Raw genomic sequence first — 25,819 nt, 5'->3', positions numbered from 1 at the left:
GATGTGGTCCCTTTCTTAGGGCTTCTCCTGGTTTCAGGAGGTTGGAATTGTGGGTTAACCTTCAGAGAGAGATGTTCTCTCTGGGTTGTTACGTTCCATATGGAGTCTTGCTGGCTCCGTGTCGAGACTATGTTGGGCCTTTTTGTTAGATTCTTGGGTCTACGGCCTTGTCATCTGTTCTTGGAGTCGGGTTGTACCCATGCTCGGTTAAAGGGCGATGGCCATTCTTCGGCTCGTTTTTGAGCTGGTTTTGGGGTTTTCCTGTTCCCCTGCTTTAGACCTGCCGATGCTTGGGCTGGCCCGGCTGGGAGTGGGTTCTAAGAGACGTTGTCATTTCAGGACCTATGTGGGCATAGAGTTAGCTCCCTAGGCTTACAAGCAGGAGGTCCAGGTTTACACTACCTTCGGGTTCTGGGTGTAATCTCTCTTCTTGGGGGGCCTTGATTGAGGTTCTATGTATCCCCTTTTGGAGACCTGTGTGTAGGTCTGGCGGCTGGATTGCCTAGAGTGTGCCCTCTGTCTGGGGGTTTCTTTTTTGCAGTCTGTCTTCTTGCTGGCCGCTTCTGCTTCTCAGCAGTATTCTTCTGTGCCATCCTGATGCTCTCTGCGTGTTCTTGACTCAGGGTTTCGTCTGGGTTGTTGAATGTTCTTTTGTGGTAAAATACTTTGTATTTTAAGTTTGTACAATGTGAGGACTCCGTCTTCAGTTGCCTTTCAGTGCTTTGCATGAGGTTTGAGAGTACAGTTTCTCTGTTCCTATACAGGTCTTATACCTCTGGTTTTTGCCGGGTATAGGCGTAGCCTCCCCTTATCTGTCAGGACCTTGTGAGCTGGGCTCGCTATGAGGGGGTTTTCCTTTTTTGGATGTGGTGTACTTCCGGTTTTCTTTCGGTTCTCCCTTGTCTTGTCCCTTGGGAGTTCAGGCTGGTGTCCCCTTCGTTAGTGCGGGGTGAGTGGTGGGGAACCGCCTGTTGGGCGTCGGTGTCTACCAGAAGACTGTTGGCTCAGTTGAGTCCCATTTGTGGTCTATAGCTAGGCTCCTGGACTATCTGCGGGTCAGTGTCCTTGGGGCTTTTCCTTTTAAGTTCTTTCGGCTTCGGACGAAGCTGGGTTTTTTTTGTTGGGCAGTGGTTTCAGACTTGGTGTCCTCAGAATGGGCCGCCTATTGTACCCTTCCGTCTTGGCATTCAGTGTCCTCTATAGCTTGGGTATTGTTTTCCCAAAAGTAATGACTGCAGCTGTGGACTCTTTCCATTTTAGAAGAAAAACATAAATTATGCTTACCTCATAACTTTTCTTCTGATGGAAAGAGTCCACAGCTCCCCACCCGTAATTTTTATGTGGGGCGTCCTTTTTTATTCTTCTGGCACCTTTCACCCTGATATTTATTCTACTATTCCCTTTTTCTCAGCTGAATGATGGAAGATGAGGGAATTGGGAGGAGAATTTAAGCCTTTGGCTTGGGTGTCTTTGGCTCCTCCTGGTGGCCAGGTTCTTATTTCCCATAAGTAATGAATGCAGCTGTAGACTCTTTCTATCAGAAGAAAAGAAAATTATCAGGTAAGCATAATTTATGTTTTTTTATATATATTTAGCAAGCTTTAAATAAGATTTTCAAAAGCTACCTTTGCTCGGGAAATGGGTTAATTTTCTAAGGCTACCTTACTTGACATATGGATTTACACTTTTATATGAAACTCTGCTTCCCACCAAAATATCAAGTAGCCAGAAAAAATGTTTAGAAATTCTGGCTTATGAATTAGATACAGTACATAAAACAAGTACATAAAACGTGCACTGTGACCAGTTTCTCCCCAAAACTGTTCCAAAGATTCAGTATGCCGTTGCTACCTTGTTGAGATTATCTACCTAATTTAACCACCAATCAACAAGCACTACCCAGGTTCTGAACCAAAAATGGGCCGGCTCCTAAGCTTACATTCATGCTTTTCAAATAAAGATACCAAAAGAACGAATAAAAATTGGACTAAATTAGAAATTTGCTTAAAATTGCCTCCTTTATCTTAATAGGGAACTTTTATTTTTGCAACATGTAAGCTAATTACTTTCTTCAAAATATGTAGCTCTTCTTTGTTATGTTGTCTTTGCCAACAAGTTTATAAAAGCATTATTGGTCTGGGTATGCTTTTTGGAGAGTTAAAGGGACAGATATTGTGAAATATGTTAGTGCTGGGCAAACATCTAACATCACTTTGTGTGTTTAAAAAACATTTTTCGAATACTCTGTTAAAAAAATTAACCTTTACAAATACAATTTTTTGGGGTATTACCCTATTTAAAGTTTTAGTACTGCGTTGCTGCTGCTGGGTTACCAACCTATTATGAGTGAACTGGTCCTTTAATGAGGTTTATTGAAGAGGTGAGAGAGTATAACACCCTCTATGCCATAATTACATATCCTACTGGTTTCTTTTAACACCCAAACCCAAGACTAGAGAACTATCCTTTTATTACTATAAGCCGTCTTTATAATCTTGTATTTTATGTTACTGCATTATGTAGCATGATTCTCCTTAATCAATCATAGAAACTACTTCAAATATGGAATATCCCCTGATGCATATTAAAGAGGCACTAAAGTGAAAATTAAACGTTTATGATTTAGATAGAGCATGCAAATTTAAAACACTTTCCAAATTTCTTTCATTATCGAAATATGCTCAATCTTTTTCTACTGAGCATGTGCAAAAGTGCACAGTATATACCCATATGAGTCTGTGACTGATGGCTGTCGCATGATACAGGGATACAGGGGGAGGGAAATGGAATTAACTTTGAACTTTTCCAAAGTAAATGCTATTGCATTGTATTTTTACTATGTATTTGTCAAATATGCATTTCTACTGTATTTAATAATCCTTTAATATGTGATTGTTAATAATTTTTCTCATGTGATGTGCTGTGGTTGACTTACATGATTAATAGCTCAACCTGCCATAAAACGTGTCACATAACTTTGAATATTGGAGGTTTATCTAAATTAAACTTAAAGGGATACTTAACCAATTTTTTTTACTTTCAAGATTCAGATAGAGCATGCAATTTTAAGCAACTTTCTAATTTACTCTTACTATCAATTTTTCTTCGTTCTCTTGCTATCTTTATTTAGAAAACAGGAATTTAAAACTTAGGAGCCAGCCCATTTTAGGTTCAGCACCCTGGAAAGTCCTTGCGTATTTATCATCCATTTAGCAATGCTCAGATTTCATTTCTAAACACAAGAAAAACTAATGGATGAAGTCTATTTTACTAAAACATATTGGTTTTAAAACCCCTGCATGCTTTCTTATCTGTTATCTACAATGCAGCTTGAAGTGCAAAATCTCACACCTCACTCTGGCCTGAATCCTATAGAGCAGGGCAATGTAACCAGCCCCCACTGCTAACATTACTACAAACATTAGAAGCTATTTTAACCCCTTCACTGGAGAGGGAATGACCACCTATACGCCCTCACAGCTGCACTCCCTAAGACCCCAAAAAGCGGTTGCGGCACTCAGTCCCTCACTAGTGGCTACCCTAAAATCACTCAGCATTTTCAAAGGGACCGACGGGCTGTCGTGGAGGAAAATCAAAATTTTAAGTTCTATATCCTGAAACTATCACAGCTGCCCCACCACCCTGTACACCCGCAAGCCCAATTGAAGTGATCCAACCTAAAAACCGCACTATCAAATCAAGAAAATCTCTTTGTGTGATCCCCATTAGAAGACACACGCTGTCTCCAAAGTACAGAGCAAAAACTCTCAAAATCCCAAGACTGTCCTATCAGAGCAAGCCTGTGCAATGCCAGATCAATAAAGAACAAAACAGCTATTATTGCCGACCTTATTAAAACATGCAAATTAGCATGCATCACAGAATCATGGTTAGATGAAAATGCAGGGCCTATTCTAGAGGCAGCTATTCCAGACGGAGTTATGATCTGTGAGAAATCATCTTTAAATCCCAGACCAATATCAGTCCACAAAACCCAATCTTTTGAATGCGTAGCTGCCAGCCTCTCAATAGAGAGAGGTTTCCGAATACTGCTAATATACAGACCCCCAGGAGATGGGAAGAGATTTCTTCAGGTACTCCTGAATCCTTGAACACCCCAGATGGCTTATATTAGGAGACTTCAACACTTGGATTGACAACACCCTATCCCTGCTTGGGCAGGATCTCCTCAGCTTTACACAAATTGTCACCACTCCCACCCACAGAAAAGGTGATATACTTGATCTAGTGTTCCAGTCTGGACTAGAAGTTTCACCAGTAACTGTAAACCCAGTTACCTGGTCAGACCACCACTCCATTCACTTCTCAATTGTATCACAATCAACCAGACACCAGCCTCAGAACCTGGTCAAACACTGATCATTAAAAGGGGTGACACCACTGGATGTAGCATCACATATGGATCTAAGTGAACTAATGGGCACCTGCGAAGACCCCAGCTCCTTAGTCCGACTCTACAACAAAACCATGAAAGACACTCTAGAAAGCATTGCACCAACTCGCATACACACTGTTAAAACCCACAACAATGCACCGTGGTTTCATAGCTCCATCAGAGAAATGAAAAGAACAGGACGTAAACTCGAAAGAAAGTGGCGCAGAACACATGATCCAGAGGATAAAGCTGCTCTTATCAAACATCTAACTAAATATCTATCCAAGATAACTCAGAAAAAAATCTTCATTTTTATCACGCAAAATTGCACTCACCCACAATAGACCCAGGCAACTGTTTCGCACAGTAGAAAGGTTCTGCAAACCAGCATGCATGCTTAGCCCCACCAACTTTTCTCAGGATAAATGTGAAGCATTTGCGAACTTCTTCAGCGACAAGATTTCCTCAATCTGAACTGCTATTACAGCAGGCCAAACAGTTACACACCAGAACTACTACAATGGAATGCCAGATTGCCCCACTTTATGGTCCACTTTTACAACTGTGGATATAAAAGGAGTTAAAAACACCATACAAAAGTTGCACCCTACTACGTGTGACTTAGACTCTGCTCCAACTCAGCTCATATCTGGATGCATTGAAACACTCGTCCCAGCCCTCACAAAAGTAGTGCAGTGTTCACTAAAAACAAGAGACTACCCATATCCTCTAAGAAGCTGTGGTAAAACCACTCCTAAAGAAACCTTTATTAGACCCAGACTACATGACTAATTACAGACCAGTATCCAACCTCCCATTTCTGGGGAAAATAATTGAAAAAGTACTGGCAACTCAACTGGAAGCCCATCTATCACGCCTGAACATATTCAATCCTTTCCAGTCAGGCTTCAGATGCCACCACAGCACTGAAACAGCACTAGTCCAAGTGCTAAATGATCTCCTCATGGCAAGAGACAAAGGTGATTACTCCATTCTAATCCTCCTGAATCTCTCAGCTGCATTTGACACCATTGACCTTAGGATTCTAATAGAGGGCTTGCAGCACATCTGTGGTCTAGGAGGCACAGTCCTTAACTGGTTTAAATCTTTCCTCGCTGGTAGATCACAGAGAGTAATATCAGGATCAAGCTCATCAGCACCAACAGAACTGGCCTGCAGAGTTTCACAAGGATCCATCCTGTCTCCCATGCTATTCTTAATTTATTTACTACCACTGAGGAACATCATTAACCGACATGGCCTAAGGTATCATTGTTACGCTGATGACACACAACTCTACTTCTCCTTTGCTCCAGATACTACAGACCCAGCATGCCGCATAAACAGTTGTTTAACAGACCTCATAGAATGGATGAATGCTAGCTGTCTCAAAGTGAACCCGGACAAAACAGAGTTACTCTTGGTGAGGGGACCCCGGGTATCAAAAATATCCCACGATAACCCAACTGGCCTGGAGCTTGGAGGCTCTGAACTCATTAGTTCAGCAAAGGTACGAAACCTCGGAGTGCTGATTGACGCTGGACTAGCTTTTAAACAGCAGATTTCCTCTGTAATAAAATTTGCCTACTTTCATCTGAAAAACATAGCCAGGATACAACACTTAATTCCACCGGATGATATGCCAACATTAATCCATGCATTTGTGTCCTCTAAGCTAGATTACTGCAATGCACTTTACTTGGGCCTCCCAAAAAAAGAACTCCCATCGCCTTCAGACGGTACAAAACGCAGCAGCCAGACTACTGACCAATCAAACTCGCTCCTGCAACATAACACCTGTTCTCTTCTCCCTGCATTGGCTTCCAATTAAATGGCGAACATATTTTAAAATTGGCCTGCTGACCTTCAAAGCCTTAAACAACCAAGGCCCACAGTACCTGAAAGAGCTCCTGACACCCTACATCCCATCCTGCTCACTTAGGTCAGCCAACACATCCAGTACTAAAACCTTTTAAAGCAAATATACCACACTGGATACATGTTCTATATTCTCTAATTAGATACTGAGCTTCATATCTTGCTATCTTGCCAATTAAAACCTAGAAGGGGCATTAAAACAATCCTAACCATTGCAAAGGCAGACATTAGCATCTTGCAAAGTGCACATTACTTAATTGCAGCAGTGTTAGTAGATCAGCTACATTTAATACTGATCCCAAGTTCTCTGGGCCTTTTGCACTGTCCGCTGAGTAGTTTAAAATTTAATTAATACCCAGCTGCTGCCCTTTAGATTTATATGAATGGCTTAATTTGTTAAAGTGAAGTGCACAGCATGTCTTGTCAGTCAAATGTGGCTGATAAATTTTGTTATATCCTATTTCTTAATAATACACTTTAAAATTAAAAAAAATTATGCATGAGTTCCCCCTCCCCCAAATTGCATTACCTTCGGTGTATTTGCCATGCATCTATACGCTATAAATGTATTAAAGAGACAGAAAACACCAGTCATCATTAAAACTTGTAGTCAACTTATATATCATCAATAAAGCTCTGTGTTGCAACAATATGCATAGAAAAGAGAAGTTTAAAGCATTGAAAGCTGCCATTTTGCTAGCACCATTTGCTTTTTTACTACAGTCAATGAATTCTTCCCTTAAAATGGCTGTTAGAAATGTGTTCCCAGTCTCTTTACTGCTGTTATTCATTCTGATCTAAGAGACTTCTGAATCTTTACCCTATACACGTGTACCATGTATGGCACATCATAGTTTCTAATGGCACACTGAGTGTAACAATGGCAACCAGAACCAGCTAAGCTGCAATTGTCTTCACTCCTCCTGAACAGCTCCATGTGGTATATTAGATACAGTACACCACACCCAAGGAAACATAAACTGCCCCAGTGGTTGGCTGTATGGCCAGCTATCTGATGTGAGATTACATGTGGTTATGGGGCTGAGGGAGTGGCTGCAGTGCCAGGAATCTGTTCTGAAGTTTGGTGTGGGTATGGGGCTGGCATAGTTATTGCAAGGCCGTGGTTATAAGATCTGAGATCTGTTGTGGGAATTTAGTTGGCAGAGTAGCTGCAGGGCCAGGAATCTTATCTAAAGTCTGATGTGAATATGTGGATAACAAAGGGGCTGCAGGGTCAGGGGTCAAAGATTTGAGGCGTTATTTGGTTATACAATTAAAAAAGGGGTTGCAGATATGGTTATGTGACTGACAGAGAGCTACAGTACGATAGGTATGGTTTGATATGGGTATGTGACTGACGGGCTGGATTACCATAAGGTAAGGTTTAATATGGGTATATGACTAACAGAGGGCTGCAGTACCATAAGGTAAGGTTTGATATGGGTATGTGACTGACAGAGGGCTGCATTACCATAAGGTAAGGTTTGATATGGGTATGTGACTGACAGAGGGCTGCATTACCATAAGGCATAGTTTGATATGGGTATGTGACTGACAGAGGGCTGCAGTACCATAAGGCATAGTTTGATATGGGTATGTGACTGACAGAGGGCTGCATTACCATAAGGCATAGTTTGATATGGGTATGTGACTGACAGAGGGCTGCAGTACCATAAGGTATGGTTTGATATGGGTATATGACTGACAGAGAGATGCAGTACCATAAGGTATGGTTTGATATGGGTATATGACTGACAGAGGGCTGCAGTACCATAAGGTATGATTTGTTATGGATATGTGACTGACAGAGGGCTGCAGTGCTATAAGGTATGATTTGTTATGGGTATGTTACTGACAGAGGGCAGCAGTGCTATAAGGTATGGTTTGTTATGGGTATGTGACTGACAGAGGGCTGCAGTACCATAAGGTATGATTTGTTATGGGTATGTGACTGACAGAGGGCTGCAGTGCCATAAATTAAGGTTTAATATGGGTATGTGACTGACAGAGGGCTGCAGTACCATAAGGTATGATTTGTTATGGGTATGTGACTGACAGAGGGCTGCAGTACCATAATGTATGATTTTTTATGGGTATGTGACTGACAGAGGGCTGCAGTGCCATAAATTAAGGTTTAATATGGGTATGTGACTGACAGAGGGCTGCAGTACCATAAGGTATGATTTGTAATGGGTATGTGACTGACAGAGGGGTGCAGTGCCATAAGGTATGATTTGTTATGGGTATGTGACTGACAGAGGGCTGCAGTGCCATAAGGTATGATTTGTTATGGGTATGTTACTGACAGAGGGCTGCAGTACCATAATGTATGATTTTTTATGGGTATGTGACTGACAGAGGGCTGCAGTGCCATAAATTAAGGTTTAATATGGGTATGTGACTGACAGAGGGCTGCAGTGCCATAAGGTATGATTTGTTATGGGTATGTTACTGACAGAGGGCTGCAGTACCATAAGGTATGATTTGTTATGGGTATGTGACTGACAGAGGGCTGCAGTGCCATAAGGTATGATTTGTTATGGGTATGTGACTGACAGAAGACTGTAGTGCCATAAGGTATGATTTGTTATGGGTATGTGACTGACAGAGGGCTGCAGTGCCATAAATTAAGGTTTAATATGGGTATGTGACTGACAGAGGGCTGCAGTACCATAAGGTATGATTTGTTATGGGTATGTGACTGACAGAGGGCTGCAGTACCATAATGTATGATTTTTTATGGGTATGTGACTGACAGAGGGCTGCAGTGCCATAAATTAAGGTTTAATATGGGTATGTGACTGACAGAGGGCTGCAGTACCATAAGGTATGATTTGTAATGGGTATGTGACTGACAGAGGGGTGCAGTGCCATAAGGTATGATTTGTTATGGGTATGTGACTGACAGAGGGCTGCAGTGCCATAAGGTATGATTTGTTATGGGTATGTTACTGACAGAGGGCTGCAGTACCATAAGGTATGATTTGTTATGGGTATGTGACTGACAGAGGGCTGCAGTGCCATAAGGTATGATTTGTTATGGGTATGTGACTGACAGAAGACTGTAGTGCCATAAGGTATGATTTGTTATGGGTATGTGACTGACAGAGGACTGCAGTGCCATAAGGTATGATTTGTTATGGGTATGTTACTGACAGAGGGATGTAGCGCCATAAGGTATGATTTGTTATGGGTATGTTACTGACAGAGGGATGTAGTACCATAAGGTATGTTTGTTTTATAGGTATGTGACTGACAGAGGGCTGCAGGGCCATAAGGTATGATTTGTTATTGGTATGTTACTGACAGAGGGGTGCAGTGCCATAAGGTATGATTTGTTATGGGTATGTTACTAACAGAGGGATGTAGCGCCATAAGGTATGTTTGTTTTATAGGTATGTTACTGACAGAGGGATGTAGCGCCATAAGGTATGATTTGTTATGGGTATGTTACTGACAGAGGGATGTAGCGCCATAAGGTATGATTTGTTATGGGTATGTTACTGACAGAGGGATGTAGCGCCATAAGGTATGTTTGTTTTATAGGTATGTTACTGACAGAGGGATGTAGCGCCATAAGGTATGATTTGTTATGGGTATGTTACTGACAGAGGGATGTAGCGCCATAAGGTATGATTTGTTATGGGTATGTTACTTACAGAGGGATGTAGTACCATAAGGTATGTTTGTTTTATAGGTATGTGACTGACAGAGGGCTGCAGTGCCATAAGGTATGATTTGTTATGGGTATGTTACTGACAGAGGGTTGCAGTGCCATAAGGTCTGGTTTGATATGAGTATCTAATCTGATGTAATTGAGTTTGGGTCTAAGACACTATGACAAGCCATATTATTAAAAAAGCAGACAATATATAAAATGACTGTATATTGCAGTACTTTTTTTTTTTTTTTTTCAAAGAGCTTTATTATCATCCACAAAAAAAAAAGGATACAGAACAAGGAAAATGAAATGGGAATCTTCAGATACATAAATGTAGTCTTTTACATTCTTCTCCCAATGTTTAGACTTGGATGAGATTATCACATGGGTATGTAGATTCGTTGCTCCATATTAAAATTATATTCATAACTTTGGAACGAGAAACTTAACTATGAACTTTGGAACCACCATTCCTTCGAAGGGGAGGGCAACAGAGATAGGGGTCAGCAAGAGGAGTAGGAGGAAACGGAGAGAAAAGGAGAGAAAGGGAGACCGGGAGAGAGGGAACTCTATGTTATGGACCTAAGTAAAGGAACCTGTCGTGTAGTTAATTCTTCCCAAAGAAATTTGATGTCTGCAAAAGTGCCAATCTGCTTCCTTTTATAGTAACCATATTCCTCGAGTGTTAGCATGTCCGCGACCTTGTTAATCCATTCTAATAGTGTTGGCCTGTGCTGTGTTTTCCAGTGAAATGCTATTAGAGATTTAGCGCTTGTAATGCCTATTTGTAATAGTCTGAGTCTCAATTTGCAAGGGAACGGGGGGAGGTCATTTAGTAGAGCTACTCTAGGTGTCAGCTCAAATTCCTCAGTCAATATCTGCCTATAGAAAATTTCTATTTCTCCAACATTGGTGTGTCCGGTCCACGGTGTCATCCATTACTTGTGGGATATTCTCCTCCCCCACAGGGAAAGGCAAGGAGAGCACACAGCAAGAGCTGTCCATATAGTCCCTCCCAGGCTCCGCCCCCCCCAGTCATTCTCCTTGCCCGCTCTGAACAAGTAGCATCTCCTCGGGGATGGTGGGAGTTTGTGGTGTTTAGTTGTAGTTTTTTATTCTTCTATCAAGAGTTTGTTATTTTAAAATAGTGCTGGTATGTACTATTTACTCTGAAACAGAAAGAGATGAAGATTTCTGTTTGTGAGAGGATTATGATTTTAGCAGCAGTTACTAAAATCGTTTGCTGTTTCCACATAGGACTGTTGAGATGAGATAACTTCAGTTGGGGGGAACAGTTTGCAGACTTTTCTGCTCAAGGTATGACTAGCCATTTTCTACAAGACTGTGTAATGCTGGAAGGCTGGTCATTTTCCCCTCATGGGGATTGTGTAAGCCATTTTCTTAGTCTCAAAAGAATAAAGGGCTTAGTATGGGCTATAAACTGGTAGACACTTTTAGGGGCTAAATCGATTGCTTTTATTTAAGTATTATATGCAGTTTGAAGTTGAATTTTCCACACTTTATAACATTGGGGAACGTTTTTTAGCACCAGGCACTTGTTAAGACACCTTCCCAGTCAGGAAGGGCCTTTCTCTGTAGTAGGCAGAGCCTCATTTTTCGCGCCATTACTGTGCAGTTAATTTTGAGTTCAGTACATGCAGCTGCATGTGTATGGGTCTGGAATCCACTAAAAACGTTCCTAGAAGGCTTCATTTGTATCATATACCCCCCTGGGATTGGTGAAGTTTGCAGCAAAGGCTGTGGCTGGGACTGTAAGGGGTTAAAAATGAAAAACGGCTCCGGTTTCCCACATTTTAAGGGTTAACAGCTTGAAAATTGGGGGTGCAATACTTTGAATGTATTAAGACACTGTGGTGAAAAATTGGTAAAGATTGGATAATTCCTTCATAGTTTTTCCACATATTCAGTAATAAGGTGTTGCCCTGGTTTAACATTTAAAGAGACAAGTTAACGTTTGTTTGTAAAAACGGTTTTTGTGCTTTATTAACCAGTTAAGCCTGTTTAACATGTCTGTACCTTCAGATAGATCATGTTCTTTATGTATGGTAGCCAATGTGGTTCCCCCTTCAAATATAGTGTGATAATTGGTGCCATTGCGTCCAAACAAAGTAAGGACAGAACTGTCACAAATTGTAAAGTTGCCCAGGATGATTCCTCAGATGAAGGAAGTAGACACAGTTCTACATCATCTCCTTCTGTGTCTATACCAGTTATGCCTGCGCAGGCGACACCCTAGTACTTCTAGCGCGCCAATGCCTTGTTACTATGCAGTAATTGACGGCAGTAATGGATAAGCTCCATAGCTAATATTTTTATCCAAAATGCCGAGCATTTCAGAGAAAGCGCGATTGCTCTGTTTTAAAACACTGTAGAGCAGGAGGGCGCTGATGATAATTTTTCCTGTCCTCCCCTCACACCAATCTGAAGTGGCAGTGAGGGAGGGTTTGTCAGATGGGGAAATTTCTGATACAGAAGAATTTCTCAGCAGGCAGAACCTGATGTTGTGACATTTAAATTTAAATTAGAGCATCTCCGTGCATTACTTAAGGAGGTGCTATCTACTCTGGATGATTGTGACATCTGGTCAAAACCCAGAAAAAATTGTGCAAGATGGACAGTTCCTTGAGGTCCCGGTGCACCCTGATGCTTTTCCGATACCTAAAACGGGTGGCGGACATAGTGAATAAGGAGTGGGAGAAGCCAGGCATACCTTTGTTCCTCCTCCTATATTTAAGAATTGTTCTCCCTATGGACGACCCCAGGAAGGACACATGGCAAACAGTCCCTAAGGTCGAGGGAGGAGCTTTTTCTACTCTAGCCAAAGCGCAACGACCCATCTCCTATAGAGGACAATTGTGCTTTCAAAGATCCTATGGATAAAAAATTGGGAGGGTTTGCTTAAAAAGATTTTTGTACAGCAGGTTACCTCCTTCAACCTAATTTCGTGCATTACTTCCTGTCACTACAGAGGCGCTCAGTAGGGAGACTCCGTATGAGGAAGTCATGGACAGAATTTACGCACTTAAGTTAGCTAATTCCTTTATTTTAGACGCCGCTTTGCAGTTATGCGAGGTTAGCGGCAAAAAATTCAGGGTTTACAATTGTGGCGCGCAGAGCGCTATGGCTAAAGTCTTGGTCGGCGGATCGTATCTTCCAAGACAAAATTGCTTAATACCCCTTTCAAAGGTAGAAGACCCCTTTTGGGCCAGAATTGAAAGAGATTATTTCAGTCATCACTGGGGGAAAGGGCCATGCCCTCCCACAAGATAAACACCTTTCAAGGCTAAGATAAGTCCAATTTTCGTTCCATTTCGCAATTTCAGGAACTCGGCAGCCTCTAGACAAGAGGGTAACGCTTCCCAGACCTAAACCAGCTTGGAAATCAATGCAAGGCTGGAACAAGGGTAAACAGGCCAAGAAACCTGCTGCTGCTACCAAGACCGCATTGAAAGAGGTAGCCCCCGATCCAGAACCGGAGCTAGTAGGGGCCCATGACTCTCTCTCTTTGCTCAGGCTTGGGCAAGAGATGTTCAGGATGCCCTGGGCACTAGAAAATAGTCTCTCAGGGTTATCTTCTAGAATTCAAGGAACTACCCCAAGGGGAAGGTTCCACATGTCTCACTTATCTTCAAACCAAGTAAAGAGACAGGCATTCTTACCATTGTGTAGAAAGACCTGTTAAAGATGGAGTGATACTCCAGTTCCAACTGTGGAACAAGGTCAGGGGTTTTACTCAAATCTGTTTGTAGTTCCCAAAAAAAGAGGGAACTTTCAGACCAACTTCTGGATTTAAAAAATTCTAAACAAAATTTCTCAGTGTGCCATCGTTCAAAATGGAAACTATTCTGAACGATTTTACTACAATCCAGGAGGGTCAATATCTGACATACCGTGGATCTAAAGGATGCGTATCTGCATATTCCTATCCACAAAGATCATCATCAGTTCCTAAGGTTCGCCTTTCTGGACAAACATTACCTATTGTGGCTCTCCCATTCCGACTAGCCACTGCTCCAAGGATTTTCCACAAAGGTGCTCGGGTCCCTTCTAGCGGTTCTAAGACCCAGGGCATTGCAGTGGCAACCTTTCTTGGACGGACATCCTAATTCAAGCGTCGTCTCTTTCAAAGACAAAGGCTCACACGGACATTGTTCTAGCCTTTCTCAGATCTCACGGGTGGTAGTGAACACTAGAAAAAAGTTCCCCGTCTCCGTCAACAAGAGTCCCTTTCTTGGGAACAATAATAGATTCTTTAGAAATGAAGATTTTCCTGACAGATGTCAGAGAGTCAAAGCTTCTAAACGCTTGTCAAGTTCTTCACTCTGTTCTACGGCCTTCCATAGCTCAGTGCATGGAAGTAGTAAGGTTGTGGTTGCAGCAATGGACATAGTTCCCTTTTGCGCGAATTCATCTAAGACCATTACAACTGTGCATGCTCAAACAGTGGAATGGGGACTATACAGACTTGTCTCCAGTGATTTAAGTAGATCAGAAGACCAGAGACTCACTCCGTTTGTGGCTGACTCAGGATCCACCTGTCCCAGGGAATGAGCTTCCGCAGACCAGAGTGGGGTCATTGTCACGACCGCGCCAGTCTATTAGGCTGGGGGCGCGGTCCTGGGATTTCCCTGAAAGCTCAGGGTCTATGGTCTCGGGAAGAGTCTCTTCTCCCCGATAAACATCCTGGAAACTGAGAGCGATATTCAATGCTCTCCGGGCTTGGCCTCAACTAGCAAGGGCCAGATTCATAAGATTCCAATCAGACAAACATGAACGGGACTGTTGCTTACTTCAACCATCAGGGGGGAACAAGGAGTTCCCTGGCGAGTGAGAGAGGTGACCAAGATCATCAAATGGGCGGAGGATCACTCCTACCACCTGTCTGCGATCCACATCCCAGGAGTGGAAAACTGGGAGGCGGATTATCTGAGTCATCAGACCTTTCATCCGGGGGAGTGGGAACTCCACCCGGAGGTGTTTGCCCCAGTTGACCTAATTATGGGGCATTCCAGACATGGATCTGATGGCGTCTCATCAGAACTTCAAGGTTCCCTTGCTACGGGGTCCAGATCCAGGGATCCCAAGGCGACTCTAGTGGATGCATTAGTGGCGCTTGGACTTTCAACCTAGCTTATGCGTTTCCACCGTTCCTTATCATTCCAAGGCTGGTAGCCAGGATCAAACAGGAGAAGGCCTCAGTGATTTTGATAGCTCCTGCGTGGCCACGCAGGACTTGGTATGCAGAACCTGGTGAATATGTCATCGGCTCCACCATGGAAGCTACCTTTGAGACAGGATCTTCTAGTACAAGGTCCATTCGAACATCCAAATCTAGTTTCTCTCCAGCTGACTGCTTGGAAATTGAACGCTTGGATTTTGGTCTAAGCGTGGGTTTTCGGATTCTGTGATAGATACTCTGGTACAAGCCAGAAAACCTGTGGACTAGAAAGATTACCATAAAATATGGAAAAGATATATCTGTTGGTGTGAATCCAAGGGATTCTCATGGAGTAAGATTAAAATTCCTAGGATCCTTTCCTTCTCCAAGAAGGTTTGGATAAGGGATTATCAGCGAGTTCTCTAAAAGGACAGATTTCTGCTTTATCTGTCTTGTTACACAAACGACTGGCAGCTGTGCCAGATGTTCAAGCTTTTTGTTCAGGCTTTGGTCAGGAATCAAGCCTGTTTACAGACCCTTGACTCCTCCCTGGAGTCTAAAATTTGTTCTTTCAGTTCTTCAAGGGGTTCCGTTGAACCCTTACATTCCTAGTATCAAGTTGTTATCTTGGAAAGTTCTGTTTTTTGGTTGCTATTCCTCTGCTAGAAGAGTTTCTGAATTATCTGCTCTGCAGTGTAATCCGCCCTATCTGGTGTTCCATTCAGATAAGGTTGTTTTGCGTACTAAACCTGGTTTCCTTCCAAAGGTTGTTTCCAACAGAATATTAACCGATGAAATAGTAGTGCCTTCTTTGTGTCCGAATCCAGTTTCAAGAAGGAACGCTTGTTACACAATTTAGATGTAGATCCGTGCCTTTAAAGTTTATTTAGAAGCAACAAAGGATTTCAGACAAACGTCTTCTCTGTTTTGTAGTTTATTCTGGCAAGAGGATGAGGTCAAAAAGCTACTGCTACCTCTCTTTCCTTTTGGCTGAAAAGCATCATACGATGCTTACGAGACTGGCCGGACGGCAGCCTCCTGAACAAATCACAGCTCACTCTACTAGGGCATGTGGCTTCCACATGGGCCTTCAAGAACGAGGCTTCTGTTGATCAGATATGTAAGGCAGCGACCTGGTCTTCTCTGCACACTTTGTCCAAATTCTACAAATTTGATACTTTTGCTTCTTCGGAGGCTATTTTTGGGAGAAAGGTTTTGCAAGCCGTGGTGCCTTCTGTTAGGTAACCTGATTTGCGCCCTCCCCTTCATCCGTGTCCTAAAGCTTTGGTATTGGTTCCCACAAGTAATGGATGACACCGTGGACCGGACACACCAATGTTGGAGAAAAACAGAATTTTATGCTTACTGATAAATACTTTCTCCAACGGTGTGTCCGGTCCACGGCCCGCCCCTGGTTTTTTAATCAGGTTTGAAGAATTTCTTTCTCTATACACTACAGTCACACGGCACACTATAGTTTCTCCTTTTTTTTCTCCTAACCGTCGGTCGAATGACTGGGGGGGCGGAGCCTGGGAGGGACTATATGGACAGCTCTTGCTGTGTGCTCTCCTTGCTTTCCCTGTGGGGGAGGAGAATATCCCACAAGTAATGGATGACACCGTGGACCTGGGACACACCCGTTGGAGAAAGTAATTTATCAGGTAAGCATAAATTCTGTTTTCGCACCAGAGTGGCTTGATTTTATCACAGTCCCACCACATATGTAAATATTGGCCCCTAGTAGGGCAACCTCTCCAGCAGTTACTGCCTGCCTCTCTGGGTAGATGGATGGATGCGTGAGGGGGTTAAGTACCATCTCATCAGCACTTTAAAATAAGTTCTAGCATTTGGGTGAGCCTTGAAGACTTTTTTGTGTTTTGAAAGATCTTCTTCCACTCTTTCCCACTCAGATCATGTCCCAGCTCCTCGTGCCATTTGTCGTGTACGAGGGGAAGCGTGTGGTGTGTGTTCTATTTGTCTAAGTTTACGTGTCAAGGACAGCGAGTGCCGTTAGTGGGGTTATGTTTGTGCAAAGAGTTTCGAATGGGGTCAGTTCCCTAAGAAAGTCTTTCTGGTGCGGTGAGGTGTATATAAAATGGTGTAATTGAGAGTATTTTAGCCAGTTAGAGTACTCGTCCCCCCCTGCTACTGCACTCAGACTTTCTCTCCCTGCCAGCGTCCCCACGAAGCGTAAATTCTTTTAGTGGCACTGTGTATCCCCATTCAGTTAGTCTCTGTTGTCCTTTATCTAATCCTCCTATCATCTCAGCATTCAGTGGTATGGGAAAAAAGGGGAGAGCGAGCTCCAGTAAGATACGTCTGGTGAAGATAATATTATTCCCATGAGTCAAAAACGTGCTTATGAATCTTTAAATCATTACATTGTGGGGCCGTAAGGATTTTGGTACCCAGCAAAGAGCACCCACTGATGGAACTCTAAGGATGTTAGAGTCTAGTGAATACCAAGGCCTTCGAGTCACCTGCTCTATGCCAGTCTAGAATTCTTTGTAAGGTGACGCATTATAATATACTGTTAAGTCTGGTAGCCCCAGGTCTCCATTATTGTTGCTCTTTACATGTTGGACTTTGTTAATCCTGGGTTTACCCTTTCCCCAAATGAAGGCATTTAAGTGTCTTTGGAGTTGAGTTAGGTACCATTTGGGAAGAGGCTATGGGCACAGCCTGAAGTAGGTACAATACCCTGGGTAAAGTGGTCATTTTAAAGCATTGTGTGCGTCCCCCCCACCAGGAAATTGGTTTTAAGGACCAAGTGCGGAGGTCTTGTTGCGTTGTTAATAAAAGTTTGGTGTAATTTTCTTTAAATAATTTGTGTGTGGTTGGGGGAGATATGTATCCCTAGGTATTTTATGGACCCGTCCCGGGCAATCATTGGGCAGGTGTTTGAGACATTAAGGAAATCAGTGGTCATGGAGACATTTTAGGATCTCCGATATCTGTGGGTTATCGAGAAACCCGAGAAGCCGGCCAAAGGTGTTAATTTCCTTCAAGATCCTAGGTACTGTGTGGTGTGGATCAGTGATTGTGAATAGTACGTCGGACTGCATATAATGCAATTTTAAAATCGTGTGGGGCACTATCTTTAACACCATGTACTCTCTTTGTTTACTTCGAATATGGGCTGCAAAGACCCTCCATTGGTAAAAATAAACAGTATGGGTGACAAAGGGCAACCATGGCGTGTGCCATTTTGAATCCGAAAGGATTTGACAGCATTCCATATTGCCTTGTAACTTTTGCGGTGGGACTTGTGTAAAGGCTAAGTATACGGGAAATCAGTGTGTGGTCCAAATCCTATCGCCTTTAGTGTCTCTTCAAGGAATCTCCAATTTATGCGGTCGACCGCCTTCTCGGCGTCCACCGCCAGGAGGGCTGATGGAATTTTATTATGTTTGGCGTATGATATTAAAGTCAGGGCTCTGATTGTATTGTCCCTCGCCCTCCCGTTCCCGGACAAATCCCACTTGGTCCGTATGTATTAGGGAATGCCAGTACTATATTGATTCTTTTTGCTAAGATTTTGCCTAGAATTTTTATATCCGTGTTTAGGAGGGATATCGGCCTATAACTACTGGGGTCTGTTAAATTTTTTTTTGGGGTTTGGGTATTACAGAGAATATGTGCCGACAGCATGTCTTGCGAGAAAGAGCCCTCATTCTCTAATGTTTGGAAAAATTAAGTAGGTGTGGGGCTAGGATATGTTTATAGGTCTTATAATATGTGTTTGAGAAGCCGTCTGGTCCCGGGCTTTTACCCGTAGGTAAATCTTTTATTGCAGACAAGACCTCTAACAAGCTTATTGGGTTTTCCAATGTAGTGCATTGCTCTGGTTGAAAGAGGGCAAGTCTGCTTTGCTAATGTATGCCCGCATCTGTGCTAGGTGTTCGGGTGTGTCTTCTTTGCTAAGGTTATATCATTTGGCGTAATATTCTTTAAAGTGGTTAGCAATACCTTCACTGTCTAGTATGTCCTGCTTGTCAGGGGTTGATAACTTATGTATCTGTGCTCTTAGTGTTTGGGTTTTTAAGGCTCTGTCTAGAAGCGAAACCTGCTCTATTACCCTCGAAAAAGTAGATTTTTTTAAGATTCAATGCTCGTCTATGGGCCTCTTTCAAGAGTAATTTTATTGTAGTTCTCGTCTGATGTCTGTTACCCCTTTTTAGGTCATGTATTATCTTTCGGAGAATTTTTATGGGAGAGTTCCAAGCCGGCTAATTGTGTAGTCAGGGACGTCTATTGTCTGGTTGTACCTCTTCTTTCTATATGCAGTGTGTTTGATGCAATGACCTCTGATTACTGCTTTGTGGGCCTCCCCATAACGTGTGTGGAGAAGTGTTTGGTGTCGCGGTTAATACTAAAGTATTCCTTTAGTGAGGTCGCCAGAGCGTCAGTTGTGTCTGGTTGATGTAATAACGAGTCGTCCATTCTCCAAATAAAGGGGGTCGTTGGGTGATTGGGTCATTGTAGTTGGGTGCTAACTTGGGGAGTTGATCTGACCATGGGGTTGGCTGAATATCTGCGTCTTTAAGTAAAGAGAGATGGTTTCTATCTATGAAGATATAATCAATTCTAGTGTACACTGACCAGGGAAAGGAGAAAAAGGTTGTAGTTGCGTCTGTGACGGGTGTTTTAGTCTCCATGTATCGAGTAAGCCTAAATACGTTAGGAATTTTGTATACTAGGTTAGGAGGACCGTGTTTGGGCTGTTGGTCTATGAGAGGAGGCGTCCAGTGTAGGGTTTAGAGTGATGTTTAAATCTCCTCCTAAAATGAGGGTACCAATTTTATTTTCTACTATTAGGTTCTGCAGTATTTGGAAGAATAGGGCTTTCTTGCCATTGGGGGCATAAGCATTCACCCAACGTCACCGAGTTGGTGGAATAGTAAACCTGTTATGATTAATATTCTGCCTTCTGTATCTGTTATCTGTTTGTTAAGTTGGAAAGTGTATGTGTTTTTTATTAAGGTGCATACCCCATTTTTTTTTAACTCTGTCTGAGCTGTAATAACTTGTTGTGAATTTCTTTTGAGTGAATTTAGGTTCTGACCTCCCTTATTATAATGTGTCTCCTGTAAGAATATGATTGCATTTTTATTGCTTAGCTAGTCTGCGCCAGCGCAATCGCTCTCTTCGTAGGTGAGTGAGGGCCCTTCGCGTTCTGAGATATAATGTTTACTACTGGGTTAGCCATGTTTGGGGCAATGTGTGTTAGTGAACACTGTGGTCTTACCCTCAAGAGGATCATCTGTGGCTTGGGTTACAATACTCTACTAGCACAGCATAGGTAAAAGTGGAGGAGAGTTGTAGAGGAGAGGGCTGTTTTCCGTTCTCCGGAAGTGACACAAGAAAAAAGAGGAAGGGTGGATGGTGGTTCCAGTACTGAAATAAATAATCAAAACATGTAAGCAAAAACAACAAAGATAAAAGTATCAAACAACAATAACAATAACATTCCAGATGTCGTAGAGTACAATGTTCTATCATCGTACAATTAGGGGGGGGGCAAGGTAATGGGGAATTAGGGAGATGGATTTTCTTGTTTCCGCTGAGAGGGGATGGGAGGTAAGCGCGGTAGGGGGAGAAAGGGCATCTATTATGCCTATCCAATCTTGATATTATGTTAGGATACTTGTTGTGTGGTCATGGGGGCTAGCTTATAAGTTGGAGGGGGGTATAGGGCGGAGAAGGCGGAAGAGGGGGGAATCTCCGCAAGTCACTAAGCAATCTATTGTGGCTTTGTACTATATACTAGAGTCTTTGAGTTTGGATGGATATTTCCACAACAGTCATTGTTCAAAACTCTATTAGGAGGTTATATCAAGTGAAAGTCAAATATAAAAGGAAATAAAGTACTCCCTTCATGTTGGATCAGAGTCAGCTTCCGATTGGGCCTGCGAAGCTGTGGTGTTGTTTCTTCTTTTCTTCGGTACCGTTGACCAGTCTGATTGTTGATTAATTTTCAGAGTTTTCTTTTGTGTAGGTTTATCTGTGATGAGATCTTTTATTGAAGGCAACGTGGGTTGCGGGATATCAAGCTGTTGGCAGAATGTTTTCTAGATCCTCTGGGTCTTTATATGTGTAGGTTTTATTGTCCTTGATAACTTTTATAGCAAAGGGAAAACCCCATCTGTAGGGTATGTTTAAGTCTGTTAGATGCAATGTAAGGTATCTCGCCTCCTTCCTCTTTGCTAATGTTAGAGGGCTCAAATCTGAGAAGATCTGTAGAGAGTCCTCCCCGAATCTAAGAGGGGATCTTTTCCTTGCCGCCAGGATAATTTTTTTCCTTATCTGCAACTTGTGGCAACATAAGATTATATCTCTGGGCGGTGCCGATGGCGCTGGTTTGGGTCTGAGGGCACGATGTGCTCTGTCTAAAGATATCATGTCATCTTTGCCTAGACCTAGTAAAAATTTGAATAGATTTTGTAGGTATGATGGGATTTGTGGTGGTGTAATCTCCTCAGGCACCCCCTTAATTCTCAGGTTTTGGCGCCTGTCTCTATTATCAAGGTCCTCGACTTGGGATTGCAGTTGTAATATTGTCGTGTTCTGTTGTTGTAGTGCTATAGTCATGTCATCAGTGGTTCTGGTGTACTCCTCTGCTTGCTCCTCCAAATGCAGTACTCTGTGACCCAGTGCATTAACATCTCTCTTAACTTCAGCTAAACCATCCTTTATTGCATTGCTGACATGGGTCATGAATGTGCTTAGGTCATTTTTAGTGGGTAATAAGCTAAGGTCTGCCCGCGTTATAGGTGTGGGGTCAGTTGCGTGGTCTGTAAGGTCTGACATGTCCAATTGTGCAGTTTCCACAGAAAGCGCATTTTACATTGTCGAATGGCTTAAAGAATGAGTTTAATTTCCCCCACCAGGGGTTGCCGTTTTCTGCAGCTTGTCAGGTTTCTGTTTTTAGCAGCAATGTGGGCAATATTCACATAAAGTGTTAAACAATATAGTTGGTCTGAGCGGGGTTCCCTTGTGGTATCTTTTGCCTTGAAGTTGTGACCCTTTTTCCTCTATATATCCCTTTGATATAGCCTTGATGTGTCGCTGCAAAGTTATGTCCCCAGGGCCTAGTTTCATACATGTGTGGCAACCAGTTCCGTCTATATTATGTGGTTTTGGGTTATGTCCCCTTAGCTAACAGTTCGTTCAGTGTGCAGAGCCTCTCTCTTTGCCTAAGTATCTAAGAAGTTAAGATAAAGTTGAGTTGCTCGACTTACTTAATTTTGGTGCCGCTGCTGCTCTCTCCTGCTTGTCACAGGGTTGTTTCTGTACCTGCTTTACCGTGCGGCTCGTTCCCTGTATCGGGGTCTGTAGCGTCTTGTCAGCGATCCGTCTGGCGGCAGCAATTACTGTCTTTAAAGCCGGTGTCTGAAGTTGCCTTTGCAAGTGCGCTGCTCTATCAGCCCCAAACCTGTGTTGTCGACGGGAGATATGCTCGCCACGTGGGTAGTTCAGAGGGGCCTCTGCTAGTAACCCTCTGCAGCCTGGGTTCCTCTGCGTTTATACGTCTGCCCTTCGGTCTCCACACCTGACCCCCTGTTGTAGTGGTTATGGCACGCTATTTCATGCCCGTTTACTGTGCATTAGCCCCCTTAGCTGTGCTTATATCAAGTGGATGTAGCCGGAGCTTCAGTTAGTTGCGGCCATGTTCTTTCCCGGCCGGCTCCGCCCCCCTCTGCAGTACTTTTTATATGTCGAATTAAACATTTTCGAGTGGAGTGCTATCTTAACGTGCTCCGTAAAGCGACAAATAACGGTCGTACGTTAAATAAACAACCATTACAAATGGCTGGTTAATGCTACTTCAAGCTCGCGGTTTCACTTTGCGGAAAAGCGCAATTAACCATTGCCCCCAATATTAAAAAAATATATATACATCTTTTTTTATTTTAAACTGCACAAAGCAGTTTTTAAGGGGTTAAAGTGAGGGGATGTGGGCCTAAAGTGTCTTTACATGGAGGTCAATGGGGGGGGGGCTGTGTTTTTCTCTATAAATATGTATATATTGTGTATTTGATTGGATACATATATATATATATTTAATTTGTGTGTTAATATGTGTATATAAACATATAAACACAGTGCCTTGATTACCCCAGGCGCACTGGCTCCTTAAAAAGTGATGTCCGGCGACTATAAATATGTATATATATGCACATTTTAATTTTATCAGAAATAAAGTGTTCTAGATTATGGAGCAAATGCAATTTCTTTATTTTTACCTTCTATTTATTAAAAAAAATTCCTTTTTTAAAATAATATTTTTTAAACACAGGAAATTGTTCCTTACTAGATAATGGAATGTGTATGTCTATATACATACACATACATACATACCCATACATACATATGTACATACATACATATGTACATACATGCCATACATACAGTATAATATACACACCACACACATACATAAACCCCGAAAAATGCCTGGCTCCTAGATTTTTGGGCTGCTCCTAGATTTTGTCAAGCACTGTATAAACACATAAAATATATGTATGTAAGCATTATTAATGTATATAAGCATATTTATTGTTGCTCCCTGATCTGTGCTAGGCTGTTTGCCGTGTCTTCCGGTATGAAAACAAGGCTCCCATTGCAGCCTATGGAAGCACGCTCTTGTGAGTGCTTGGATCGCGTTCGCATAACGCTGTACTTGTAATACCAGCACACATTTACGTGGAATGGTATTACTGAATGGAGCGCAAATATAGCACTTGCGTAAGCGCAATATTGTGCTCCATTTGTAATCTGGCCCTTTATGTGAGATTTGCATTTGTGTGTTTAATGTAAATTTAATAAGTATTTGGTTTTGCAAAGTCTATGCTTGGCGTTCTGTTTCCTTTTTATCTTGGAACAAGTGGCAGGAGCATTTGCTAATCTACTGCACTACTGAAGCTATTTTTATGTTTCCTGTGCAGCAGCTTTAAAAATGAATAATAAATATAAAAGTATGGTGAACAGCAGACCTCAGACGGACAAGCAGAATATAGTCACGTAGCACATAAACTGGTGCTTTACCCTTGAGATTCCAGTTAGCAATCAAGCAATATATGGTGCTGCCCGCCCACCGTGTGTGACTGCTGCATCTTAAAGAGGAAATTGTTCCATGGTGTGTTTAAAATCGTCTACTGTTAATTAGAACCTTATTGTACATTCTGTCATAACACTTTCGTCAGAATTTGAGAGACCCCCAATCTCCTAATACTTAAGAGGATGACGCTGAGGCTCTGTAAAGGAAATTCCCGTTTCACCTCAGAATGGACGCACTGTTGTTTTTTTCACATTACTGTTGCTGTGCTCCAGTGCCAGTCATAATTACACAGCCAGTGCAGAGAAGCCAGATTTGAGAAGCTTTTATCTTATTGGGTTGCTGTAGACTGGGAGGGATAGGAAGGAAGGGCTGCAGTATTTCCATCAACACTTCAAGCCATCTCTCTCTGCTTCATCATCTGATGGGAAAATCCCCTGGAAGGGCAAAGCATCTCTGAGAGTGCCAAAAAGGGGAACTGAAGGGTGTCGTATTTATGCTCAGTAAAAAATATTGCAAAATAGATTATTAGCAGAGATGGTTGAATCTACTGACAATAAATAGCAAAGACTAGGAAGGCTCTGGAGGAGGTAAGAGATTGTAGTGTGCTTGGATGTAAAAGGAGTTTGCTGCAGTCTGGCTGCATACCATGTGTGCTGTTTTACAGAAGTCAGGGAATATCCTGCTAGAGAGGCAAGCATAGCTGAAGCTTTCCTGAACTACAGGATAGCAACGCATTTGAAATCAGAAATGTTGCTTGTTAACTATATTTTGATTGCAATTGTATTGCAGGTTTCACATGCATCCATAGTAAACAAGAAGTGCGTTTCAAAGACGATGCATTTGTCAGTTGTTCAGAGGATGAGTAATATGTATGTGTGTATATGTATACAATATATATATATATGTGTGTGTGTGTGTGTATATAATTTATTTTTTTGCATGTATGATACACAAGTGTGTGAACTCACACACTTCCATACACACACAGAAAAACTATACACGTGTGCTCACACACACAAACACACATGCACACTCTCACATGTGCACACACATGCACAGACACATACACAAATGTACTGCTCATTGCTCACAATATAAACTATTTAGAAATATATACTATTCCATTATTTATTGTTGTTGTAATTGTATTTTGAGCATGTAATTGGTAACTGTATATTGAATTAGCTTAGGTAAAAACGCCCTACTGCAATTATGCTATCTATGTTCATGGCAATATTTAATGAGAACACACAGCCAGCAGAATCAATTAATGAGAGAAGATTCTTCTAGCAATGCATTTGCTTTACAGCTCTATATCAGCTTTCCTTCTATATTTCAGCAGGGATGAAATAGATTTATGCATCTGATTTTCATGTCAGTAGCAAAGGGCGTATTAAAAACACTGTCCTTCCTGTTTCACATCTAAAAAGGCGTGTAAGGCATGCTAGGCCCTAGGAGCCAATATGCTTCTATGATTGTTTACTTTTACTCTTGCAGCCATAATTGGGAATTGGAAAGGGTACAATCTGTTGCTCCAATGGTCCTTTACTTCCTCCTACTTTTTACACTTATAGAAATAAACTGAGAACCTTTAACTATATAGATAGATAGAGATATACATAGATATATTAGCTACACAAAACA

At 42.2% G+C, this 25,819-nt stretch overlaps 1 protein-coding gene across 8 annotated transcripts in view; it reads left to right on the top strand.

Annotated features, from left to right (window-relative positions):
• The window catches only part of MBNL2 (muscleblind like splicing regulator 2), a 514,609-nt gene that overhangs the window by 102,833 nt on the left and 385,957 nt on the right, over positions 1–25,819 (top strand). For 2 of the 8 annotated variants that reach the window (XM_053707834.1, XM_053707829.1), the window contains exon 1: positions 24,546–24,762. The exons of 2 other annotated variants lie outside the window; for them this stretch is intronic. The gene's annotated coding sequence lies outside the window, so the exon portion shown is untranslated. Of the gene's footprint in view, positions 1–24,545; positions 24,763–25,819 lie in introns of those variants that run through there. 4 more of the 8 variants (XM_053707826.1, XM_053707832.1, XM_053707830.1 and 1 more) reach the window with 4 other exon arrangements.

Source organism: Bombina bombina, chromosome 3 (assembly GCF_027579735.1).
Source record: "Bombina bombina isolate aBomBom1 chromosome 3, aBomBom1.pri, whole genome shotgun sequence".
In the NCBI taxonomy this organism is placed as follows: Eukaryota; Metazoa; Chordata; class Amphibia; order Anura; family Bombinatoridae; genus Bombina; species Bombina bombina.
The sequence above is the reverse complement of the archived record's forward strand: the minus strand, read 5'-3'. Positions and strand labels throughout refer to the sequence as shown.